General features: G+C 33.3%; 1 non-coding gene across 1 annotated transcript; it reads right to left on the bottom strand.

Moving 5' to 3' along the window:
• Window positions 1–4,691: 4,691 nt before the first annotated feature.
• On the bottom strand, window positions 4,692–4,832 carry LOC111728120. The gene has a single exon (XR_002775514.1). It is a non-coding gene; the product is annotated as a U4 spliceosomal RNA (small nuclear RNA).
• Window positions 4,833–11,467: the final 6,635 nt, after the last annotated feature.

The raw sequence follows: 11,467 nt of genomic DNA on the forward strand, positions 1-11,467 counted from the left end.
ACATACACTCTTTATATTTTGTTTACTTTCATATTTTGATTGACCCTATTACAATAACTAACAATAGTAAATAATTCAAAATAATTATAATACCTAAAATCAGACAACCAATCTCTGATGAAGTGGAAATACCAAGAACATAAGAATGGTCCAGTAAATATCTTTTGATTAATGGATTATGAAAGCTGTATAGCAGAGGGCAACATAATAAAGTATAACAGGCATCATAAAATCAGTATATAAATATAAAACTTCAAAATTAGAAAAATAAATTTTGTACGAAGGTATTGTCATATACATTAGTCTCATCACAAGAAATTAAGAGTAATGATTTATACTATGATATTTCTATTTTTAAAAAATTCTCAATTAAGACTGGGTATGGTTGTTCATGCCTAGAATCCCAGCACTTCAGGAGCAGAGGCAAGTGGATTGCCTGAGCTCAGGAGAACAGCCTGAACAAGAGTGAGGCCCCATCTCTACTAGAAAAATATGAAAACTAGAGGGGTGTGTGTGTAATATGCATCTATAATCCCCACTAATCCAAAGGCTGAAGCAAGAGGATCCCTTCAGTCCAAGAGTTAGAAGTTGCTGTGAGCTATGACAGTACAGCACTCTACCCAGGCAATGGAGTAAGACTCTGCTCATCATCTTTAATCATCAGAGAAATGCAAATCAAAACCACTTTGAGATATCATCTAACTTCAGTAAGATTAGACCACATCATAAAAATCCCCAAACTACAGATGTTGGTGTGGATGTGGAGAAAAGGAAACATTTCTACACTGCTGGTGGGACTGAAAACTAATACAACCTTTTAGAAAGAAGTATGGAGAATTCTCAAGGAAATAAAAGTTGATCTACTGTTTGATTCCACAATTCTGTTCATCATACCCAGATGAACAAAAAATATTTTAGAGCAAAGAAATTTGTACCAGAATGTTTATTGCAGCCCAATTTTTAATTACCAAGTTGTGGAAGCAGCCCAAATGCCTATCAGTCCATGAATGGATTACAAATTATGATGTATGTATACCATGGAATACTATTCAGCCATAATGTAAATGGGGACTTTACATCTTGTATGTTTACCTGGATGGATTTGGAACACATTTTTCTTAGTAAAGTGTCTCAAGAATGGAAAAATAAATATCCAACTACTCAATAGTATTATGAAACCAATATATAATCACTTACACATTCATAAGAATGATAAAACACAAATCTAGTCCTGTAAGAAGGAGGAGAGGGAAGGGAGCAGGGAGGGCATTTGGTGGTATCTCACCTAACGTGCACAGTATAATGGTACACCTAAAAGCAATAGAGAGTAGATTATAAATGTCTTGCCACAAAAAATAAGTGAAATGATGGTTATGTTAATCAATTTAAGCATTCCACATTGTATATCAAATCATCACATTGTACCTCATAAATGTATACAGTTACACTTTAATAAAAATTAAATTATAAACAAAAACAAACAAAACCCAGTCTATTATGGGTCAAGTAAAAATTTCTTAAAACCTAAATATTTACCAAAAACATTCTCCCCTGAGATTGATTCACCAAACCATTCTCTAGTTTTAGCAAAAATTAATTTTAAAAAATTTGGAGCTTCTTGAAATGAATATATGATTATTTATAAAGATTTCATAACATTAAAAAGCATAATTCATTTGTGTATTTATCTCATCTGGAAAACAAATTGTATGTAACAGTAAGCAAAAACTACTTACATTAACCTAAGCATTGCTGACAGAAAAAAGAAGCTGCTGAGAATACAAACCATCTATGCACAAAAATACGCAAGGGATAGATGTAAAGAAACATCTTTTCCTCAATAATTCCAAGCAAGAGAAGTACTAATTGAAAACCAATAAATTAAGTACAGTGCAGCAAGCGGTCTCTAGCCTATACATCAATAGGTCATTCTCAGTTAATTAAGTGAAGGCATAATCAGCTTAATTTATGTAGTTCACAGAAGTTAATGATATCATAGTACAGTACCTGATGTCTGCCCTGTCCACATAAACTTGTTTTATATGTTCAGTTCATCCTGTTCTTCCTCAGAACAGGCATTTTATTTCTGTAGCTTACTCTCTGTGCTTCTGCAGAAGACAGGAAATTTGACACTACAATAATACAGAAAAAAGGTCTTGAAATAACCTGTTTCAGTAGATTATCTCATATTATAAACATAAGCTACAGAAATAGCAGAAAGTTTTTGTTTACTAAGAGCAAATATTAAAATGTTTGGTATAAGTGCAGATGATATGCCCATAGTTATTAAAATAATAAGCCAATGAAGATATAGAATTGTGCCATCAGAAAATATATAAGCATGAATTTAAGAGGTTTAATAATCCGTGGTATATTTGTAAGTCATGTTGCATTTCAATACAAGATTTTATACCTGCTCGGGGACAATCTTCTTTCTCAGGGAGAGAGTTTCTTTCCACTGTCTCTGTAGCTCATCTCTTTTCTGAAGCTGCAAGTTTACACACAAAGACAAACCACAATGTCAACCAATTGGACCTAACTTAAGGAACCTAGGAGATCGATGTGTAAAGCAAAGAATGAACAGGACCCTATTTCTGAAGTACGTTGCTCAAACTGCTCTTTCATTAAAAGATGCTCTTTCTTATTGATTTTGGCTTAAGTAATGAGAAAGCTTATCCAAAAATCTTTACCATTTGGGCTCAAGTTAAGGAAATCAATACAGTCATTTCCCATTTGAACTGCATATGTGAGTTTTATGTATGAGAGACAAGACAAAGCCAAATTCAGATAAATCAATAGCTTTGTCAATAGAACATGAAGCTGACAAATGGCATTTTTCAGCAATTAAAGTGAGCTGTAAACATACAAAGACTAATCAATTACAATGTTTTGTCATTAACAGTTTTTAATTGGTACACAAGTTATATGTGAATGTGACTTCCCAGAAATGAAAAGGAGAAAAACCTACTTCAGCATCCCTGGGACCATTAATATCTTTATGAACACAGAGGTAATTTTATATCTTTCATAGTAAATTAAGACCTTGATTAGGCATAATGTATTTAAATATGAAATCATCTATATAAGCTAGTGAAATATTTTAAAAATGCATCTTCTCTTATGATATACACTATTTTAAACACTTACATTTTCAAAGGTTTTATAACATGTTTGGGCATTTATTAATTTAATAATTGAACAAATTTAAACCAACTTAAAAATTATTTTAGAATGACAATGCTATTCCTAAACTTGAGATATAAAACCTTAAATTAAAACATTACATTTTTTCACTATATATTCCTCAAAACCTTTTTTAAAAGTATTTAGTTATACATGAAGAATTCTAGCATTTACTCAAATACCCTTTTAAAACATTTCATATTAATGAAAATCTGTAATAAAAGTACTGAGCCTTTGTGGTTTGCCATCACCCAGCGGTATTCAGGAAAATTACCGTCCAGATAGCCAAATATAATTCATAATATACTAAGATAGGCATATCATTGAAATGTAGATAAAACCCTTGTTTTTAATAAAAAATGATATAACAAAAGTAAAAGGTTAATTGAAAAGCAAAATAAACTACTGAGTAAGGCACATTACCTAGATTAACAGAAATCAATGAAATCATTAAAACAATTAATAACTTAAAGCTCCATTCAGACTAAGATAAACTCTGTGGATATTAGAATGCGGATACAAGGCTACAGAGACATATCTATTCGGAGTGGCTAATTTCCTTTCCTTTGTAACAGTTCAGTAATACATGCAACTGGCATTCTACAGCCACCCATTTCTTTTTGTGAGACAAGAGATCTTCTGTGCATTTTTCTCCCTATGCTATGTGAATTATCAAAACCACAGTCTTTTAAAAGAGAGCAAATTGTTCAGGATATAAAATAGGCCATTAAAGAATCAGTAGTATTAATCAAAGCCTCATAATTGTTCAGCCTATTCCTATTCCCCAAATAGAAAATGTTCAGATTTCTAATCATCTTCCGATCATAAACAGGGATTTATATACAGCAGAAGCAGGTACAGAAGTCTTCTAAATGGCTGTCAGGGTACATCTAAAGCCATGGTGTACTTCTCTGAAAACAAATTTGAGAAAGAAATGGAAAATAGAAAACTCATAACTTCATGATTCATATGGAAAGATTAAAGTTGTAATTATAGGTGTTCCCTTTTTGATACACTAAAAGTGAAACTTGAAAAATAGAACAAAAATGTAAGCTAGTGTTATAGAGCAGAGAATGATGCTTGAGTTTTAACCTTCTTCCAGAACTTTGTTTAGTCTTAGTCTAAAGGAAGTTTGGGTCTTAATCTACCCTATTAAACAAGACACACAGATTACATTTTTAACCCATTTCAAAGCTTCAATTGCCACCTTCCAATGCTCATAATCATATGCTGTATGACAATTTTTTATTTATGGTAAAACCAAAAATATACTGGTGTTCCCCAGTAGCAATATAACAATATAATAAGTCATTCTTATTAAATTTCATTTAATAAGGTTAGTTTTTTCCACTAAATACAAAGATTTTTACCAAAAGAATGACTTGTTCTATTTATTTATTATTTCAACTCAAAATTGAAATCTTAAATTTTTAAAAGGGATTCTGAGGTTCTAATGAATGACACTATAGGTGAATGTTTTATTAATTAATTTATTTTTTCTTTTTGAGTCTCCATAGAGATCATCAAAAATTTCCAGTACTGACTACATTGCAAGTCGTCACAGCAGGGTATTGGGAAAGGTTTTCAATTAACAATAATTGTGCCTCAGATAAACCTCACTGGCTATGATACTGCCACTGTACAAAGCTAGATAAATGCTTTATGCAGACGTCTAAGTACACCCATGAATAATTTATAAAATATCAATAAAAATAAAGAGAAAATACTATACTAAAAAAAATGTTCATCTTCAATCCCATATTCTAAGGAAGAGAGTATCTCCATTTAAAGAATTAATATAATTCATGTAGAAAATGCATATAACTTTAACAGAATTCTATAAAATTACCATATGTAAATTTAATGAATTGTTATACTAAAACCAAATCATACCTGGACTCTGGAGGTAAAGGAACCTTGGATTGACATTTGAGTTGTTCCATTTGTTAGTTGTGCTGACTTTGAGAAAAATTTTATTTCTTTCTTAGAGTGTCATTTCCAAAAAATAGCAAAAGAGATGATTCTCATGGGGTTGTTGTAAGAAGAGATCTGATTAGATAAAAGGATATATGTTGTGTCTGGCACAATGCCTAGCACATAGTAGGTCTGTACTAAATATTTCTTGGCTAAATAAATAAATTAATTAATTAATAAACATTAGCCTCGTAAGGCTGGGTGCAGGTGGCTCATGCCTGTAAGAAAGCACTTAGGGAATCCAAAGTATGAAGATCTTTTGAGGCCAGAAGTTTGAGACCAGCCAGGGAAAAAGAGAGAGATCCCATTTCTATAAAAAATTAACCAGTAAAATTAGCCAGTATGGTGGTGGCACACACCTTTAGTTCAAGCTACTCTGGAGGTTGAGGCAGCAGGATTGGTTTAGCACAGAAGTTTGTGGCTGCAGTAAGCTCTGATGATGCCACTTCACAATCCAGCTCCAGCTTGGGAGAGAGCAAGAGTCTGTCTCAAAAACAAAACAAAACAAACAAAACAGATTAACCTCATGAAAATGCAAAACACTAAACTTTCAAATATATTGCCTGTCAAATCATTTGTTCATAAATGTAATGAAGAAATGTTTGGGTTTTTTTTTTAAATTTTATCTGCAAAACTGTATCTGGGATAACACTACTAACAAGGATTCAGATAGCTATGGCGTCATTCCATCACTCATTCAGTCAACAAACTCATATTAAACACCATGTACCAGGCACAATACTTGTAAACTTTACCTCAGTAGGATTTTGTAAATGGTGCTCATTAGCAAAACCATTCATACAACTGAATCATACAATTTACAATTTACAATTATAAATCAAGTCTTTATCAACGCCAAGATCACACAAAGTATTTTGCTGAGCACCATTACCCTTAGGAGAAAGATCAGGGGACCGTTACTTCTAACTGTCTGCTTCTGCCTTGGCTCAGAGTTCATCAGAAGCTAAACATAAGAAGAATCAAGGCTTGCATATGTGACTGCCAGTCTCTAAAATCTGATTTAATGTCCCCATGCCCAAAATACAGAAAATAATATGCACCTTTCTTCCTTCTTGGATTTTTAGAGTAAGAATTCAAGAGACGTAATATATATGGATATAGATATTGATATAGATAGATAGATATAGATAGATAGATAGATATGCTCTATACTGTCTAAAGAACTATGCAATATGTTATTGCTCTTATTATTTTTAAAAGAAAATGGAAGCATCACTCCATGTTTTTATTCCCCCAGCTATGCTGAATATTTTATCAAACTACTGAAGACTGTCCATGTGTTCTCTCTTCTCCATGCTCTGCATTGTGGTGGCTCGCCCATCTCCATCTAAACCTACTCTTGCTTCAACACTCCAGTCAGACAAGTCTTTGAGAAAGGCTTTCTTGATCTCCACCATGATGACTATAGAGTCACGCTCCATTTCCATGTACTCTTATAGTTTTCTGTTACCTCTCTGTAAGAGCAATTTCACCATTTGGCAATTATCTTTTCACTTTTTCCCCTACAGTAACTGCAGTGGAAGTTCCTAGGGGTAGGAGTCGTGTCTTATTTGGGTTTCTATATTTTGTATGACAGGTACTTCAATGAAAATGAAAATTGTTGCATTAATAAATGAATGAATGTTATATTTGAAAGCAAAATTTTTAGTATTTGCTATATACTACACCCTCTGCAAAGCACATCATATAAATGATCTCATTTTGTTCTCAAAGAGAACCCTCTAAGATAAGAGATAAGTATAATTACTTTGCCAATATTATAGATGAGAAAACATGACAGATTAACAGCAAAATCACACAGGTGGTAAATGGTGTATGTATGATTCTACATTCTCTCTGTCATTATAATAACTGCTCCCATCTGAACAAACCTTAATTTTTACAGACTCATAAACTATGTCTTATCAATTTTCCAAGCAAGAACAGGTCCTGATTCATTGATGCAATGTAACTAATGTTACAAGAGACCAAAGCATATGACAGAATTCTATTTTACTAACTTCTAATAATGCATAGAAATGCTAAGTAGGCCAGGCAGAATATTATTTTCTGTATTTCATGATCTCATCTTTAGAAGCCTACATATCAAATTTGTTCATTCATTTAACAAATACTATGGAGCCATATTATGTAATAGGTATTTGAGATAACACAGTAAACTAGATAGAAAAAGCATAGTTTTATGGACTTCATATTTTGGTTGACTTTTATTTGGTACTTACTATATGCCAGACACTATTTTAAGTACTTTAGATATATTGTGTGTCAGTTATATAATATTCATAACAAATTTATGAAATTATTGTATTTTTCAGATATCTACATTGAGGCAAAAGAAATAAAGTAACTTGATCAAGATTATAACTTCTAGAACTGGACTCCAAGTTTGAATTAAAATTTCTATACAACTCCATCCAGGTAAATGTAAAACATGAAAAGTCTCCATCTCAGTAAAGTATCACAAGAATGGAAAGAAAAATATTCAATGTGCTCAATACTAATATGAAAGCAATATATAAACAATTGCATGCGCATATGAACAATAAGACACAAATATAGTCTAGTACAGGAGCAGGGGGAGCAGGGGGATGCGGGGGATACGGGGGAGGAGGGGGAAGATGATCGGCAGAAGGAGGGAGGGCAGGTGGTGGGATCTCACCTACTATGCACATTGGGAGGGTGTATAACACAGCTGGACGAGCAGCTTTTTTACAACTGGAACTTTGCCCTGAAAGTGACAACAACATAATCTAAAAATTTAATTTCTACCCTGATTTTAAGTTGAAATAAAAAAACCAAAATTTTTATACATCTAACTTGAAATCTGGGCGAGGAAAGTGTATGCTAGTGGATACGTGACATAGATCAGTGGCAGGATGCTAAGGACCCTTGCTACAGAACAGTGACTTGCCAGGCATGCTGGACACTGGATCCTCTCACTCACGTATACTGTCCTCTGGGTTGTCCTGCAGATACGCTGATACGGACTAACTTACCAGGCATCTATTTCAGACATTCATCAAAAATACCATTACCTCATGCCTTGAAAGATGTCATACAATTAAATCAGCTACATTTTCTTCACCTGTATGCTAGTGAAATTAAGATAGTCCACTTATACACATTTCTCAATATTGTACTGTAGCAATATACAGGCTCCTAGTTTTATGCTATTGCATAAACTTGCAGAAATAAGCTTTTATGTTATTAAATTATTTATAGTACTGAATTTTGTTTTTGGAGATCAACATCACGTTGTTAGCACATAGTATGAGCAAAGGCATAGAACATTTATTTTCTTTACAGGCTTTGTGCTAATTAACATGTCAAATCCAATTTTATTATATGAATATTGCATAAAGAATTATTTATACTGTATTATACATAACATATTTAAATACTATTTCACTAATTGTGTATGCACTATTTTTTAATGTGATTTGGGTGATTTATTTTCATGTTGTAATTAATGTCTTATCCCCAATGTTTATACTGGGATTGATGAACAATCAGATATCACAGGCCAATTTTCCTTTTTGAAAAATAATTTATTTCAGGTTAATGTGAAGGTACAACCAGTTCCAAAGACTTGATTTTGTTAGGCAGAGTTCCTCTCGTGGTTACCCACAAGTGGTGTGCCAAACACCCCCACCCCATTCACTGAGATTACCCCACCCCCCATCCCAGTTACTCCACCTCCCAACTTTAATTGAAGTGAGTTTTTCTCCTGTGTGGCATGCATCAAATCATCTACAAGCATCATATTAGTACTGAGTATATTGGATAATTGCTTTTCCATTCTTGTGATGCTTTACTAAGAAGAATATTATGTATATACTATATTCTACAATAAAATAGTACCAGCTTGTTTTTCAGTCCTGCTCAAAAGTACACTTCCTTTATGGAGCAATTACACTGTACCTGAAATGGAAAGTTTAAATCTAAAATTCCAGCAGCATTTAAAATCAGTGGCACCACCTGTAATCAATACCAAATTAGTATAGAAGTAGTGGATCAACTCTTAAGTATATATATGGAAACAAAACCCAGAGGAAATGAAGCAGGTGGGTGAGCAGAGGAGGGGTAGGCTAAATTCATACCTAACCAGTGCGATGCACATATTCTTAGTGAAAGGCACACTGATCACCTTGACTTACAATGTACAAAAGAAAATTATGTAGCCAAAATGTGTGTACCCTGTAATACTCTGAAATTTTAAAACATTAAAAAGTATTTTAAAAATTAACTCTTTTAAAAAAATCAGCTACAAGCAAAAGTTCATTAAAGATGTCTCCTTTAACACATTTAAAAATATGCACTTATGTTTCTTTTCTGTTCAGGTTGCTCTTTGTGTCTCTTCTTCTTTTTTTTTTTTTCTTAACATATGTTAGTCCCATTCAATTTCCTTCTCAGCACTCCACTAAAACTTCCTCTCAATTCCAACTTAATCTCCTATCTTCTTTCCCATTAACCTTTAATATACACACTTGCTGTCTCCTCTTTACTTCCTATCTGACCCATTCATCTCTCATTTCTTTCCTAATATAATAGAGGTGAGAAAGGAAACTCAATACTCTGTAAAACAAATACAAAAATTAAGGTCTGGGAGATTAGAAAACAGTATAACTCAGTTGTAGCACTTGGATACAAACATATTTATATATAACTACTTTTCTAGATGTTTTTTCATCTTGTTTTCCTAAACCCATACTTTAAAAAAAATGTCATGTACTAATTTTTAATGCCTCTCTGCTCCATCAACTGCAATTTCTCTAACCTGCGTTTGAAATCACCTGTTCAAATGATTTAAGTGTATCTGGAATTTATCACTGTGTCTCTGCTACCGAGCAGCATGAGCCCCACAAAGTAGGCCTTCAAGGAGTGTTTAAGGAGAAGACCTAAAATAAGTAGACTTAATATTTGATGGAAAAGTAAATAGTGAAATTAAAGGAGAAATTGCTTTTCACTGAGAGCTGGGGTGAGTAACGTAGGGTTGGATAAGGGCGAACAGCTCGTATTCACAATTCTGCCCTTCTGTTCAACCCGTAACTCATCACCCTGATTATCTTTATCTTTTTCTGTATCTCTTAGCCCATCTACTCAAAGGTTCAAGTAGTTATTGCAGGGTTAGGTTTTGGGTTATGCTTAGAGGCTCAAAGATTCAAGCCGCTGAGTCTATATCACAAGTTGCTTATTTTTGCCGAAGTAGATGGTAACCATGCAACAATTTTAAGACATATTGCCTGAATTGAGTTATCTCATATTCCCAAAGCAAGTTGGACTCATGGAAGTCAGAAGTGAGAGGAACCCTACAGATCATGCAAAATGGTGGTTTTCAAAATGAACTTTCTTCAGGGGCTTCTTTCAGGTGCTTTGATTCTCCTGCTGCCTTCCTCAGATTTTAATCAGAGGCGATCTTTTTTATTTTATACATTTGAATTCAGTGTATATTTTTATTTAGCAAAAGGAGTCTAATGTCATCTAAATTCTTAAATCAACCAAGCTAATTCAACTCTACTATCTAGAAATTAATAAAATCAGAAGGAGAAATGGCAATAATTGACATGTTCAAAAAATCTAGCAGGAAAAAGAGGATTTGAGCCACTAAAATTACTATTAAGGTCTTTCGTCTGCCAGGCATAATTTTTCTTTGATCTACTGTCTTTAAGAGTGCAAAATGGTTAATAGAAAAAGCCTACTGGATAACACCGTAAGCAATTGCCCTCCTATAAATATTTTCATTACTTAGATTAAATGTCATTCCAAAATTTAATTAAGTGAATTATAGACTTACCATATAAAAAAGACGAAAGATGTACAACACAATGATATGTTTTACTTAGTTAATGAATGAACTAATTCCATACTACAGAATAGCAACCTATATGAAATACAGTGGGTCCATGTGCAGGGCAGACAATACAGTCACGCATCGTTTAGCAAAGGGATACATTCGGAGAAATGCATCCTTAGGTGATTTTTGCCCTTGTGCAAACATCATACAGTAGTATGCCTTTGCAAACTTCAATGGTAGAGCTTATTGTTCTTAGGCTATGATGGTAAACAGAATACTATTGGACTGAATACTACAAGCAACTGTAATACAATAGCAAGCATGTGTTTATCTAAACTTATCTAAACATAGAAAGGGTACAGTAAAAATATAATATGAAAGATAAAAGGTGATACACCTATATGGAGCACTTATCATGAATGGAGTTTGTAAGCCTAGAAGTTACTCTGGGTGAGTCAGAGAGTGAGTGGTGAGTGCATGTGAAGACATAGGCAT

Source organism: Otolemur garnettii, unplaced genomic scaffold (assembly GCF_000181295.1).
Source record: "Otolemur garnettii isolate 467f Iridium unplaced genomic scaffold, OtoGar3 scaffold00004, whole genome shotgun sequence".
NCBI lineage: Eukaryota > Metazoa > Chordata > Mammalia > Primates > Galagidae > Otolemur > Otolemur garnettii.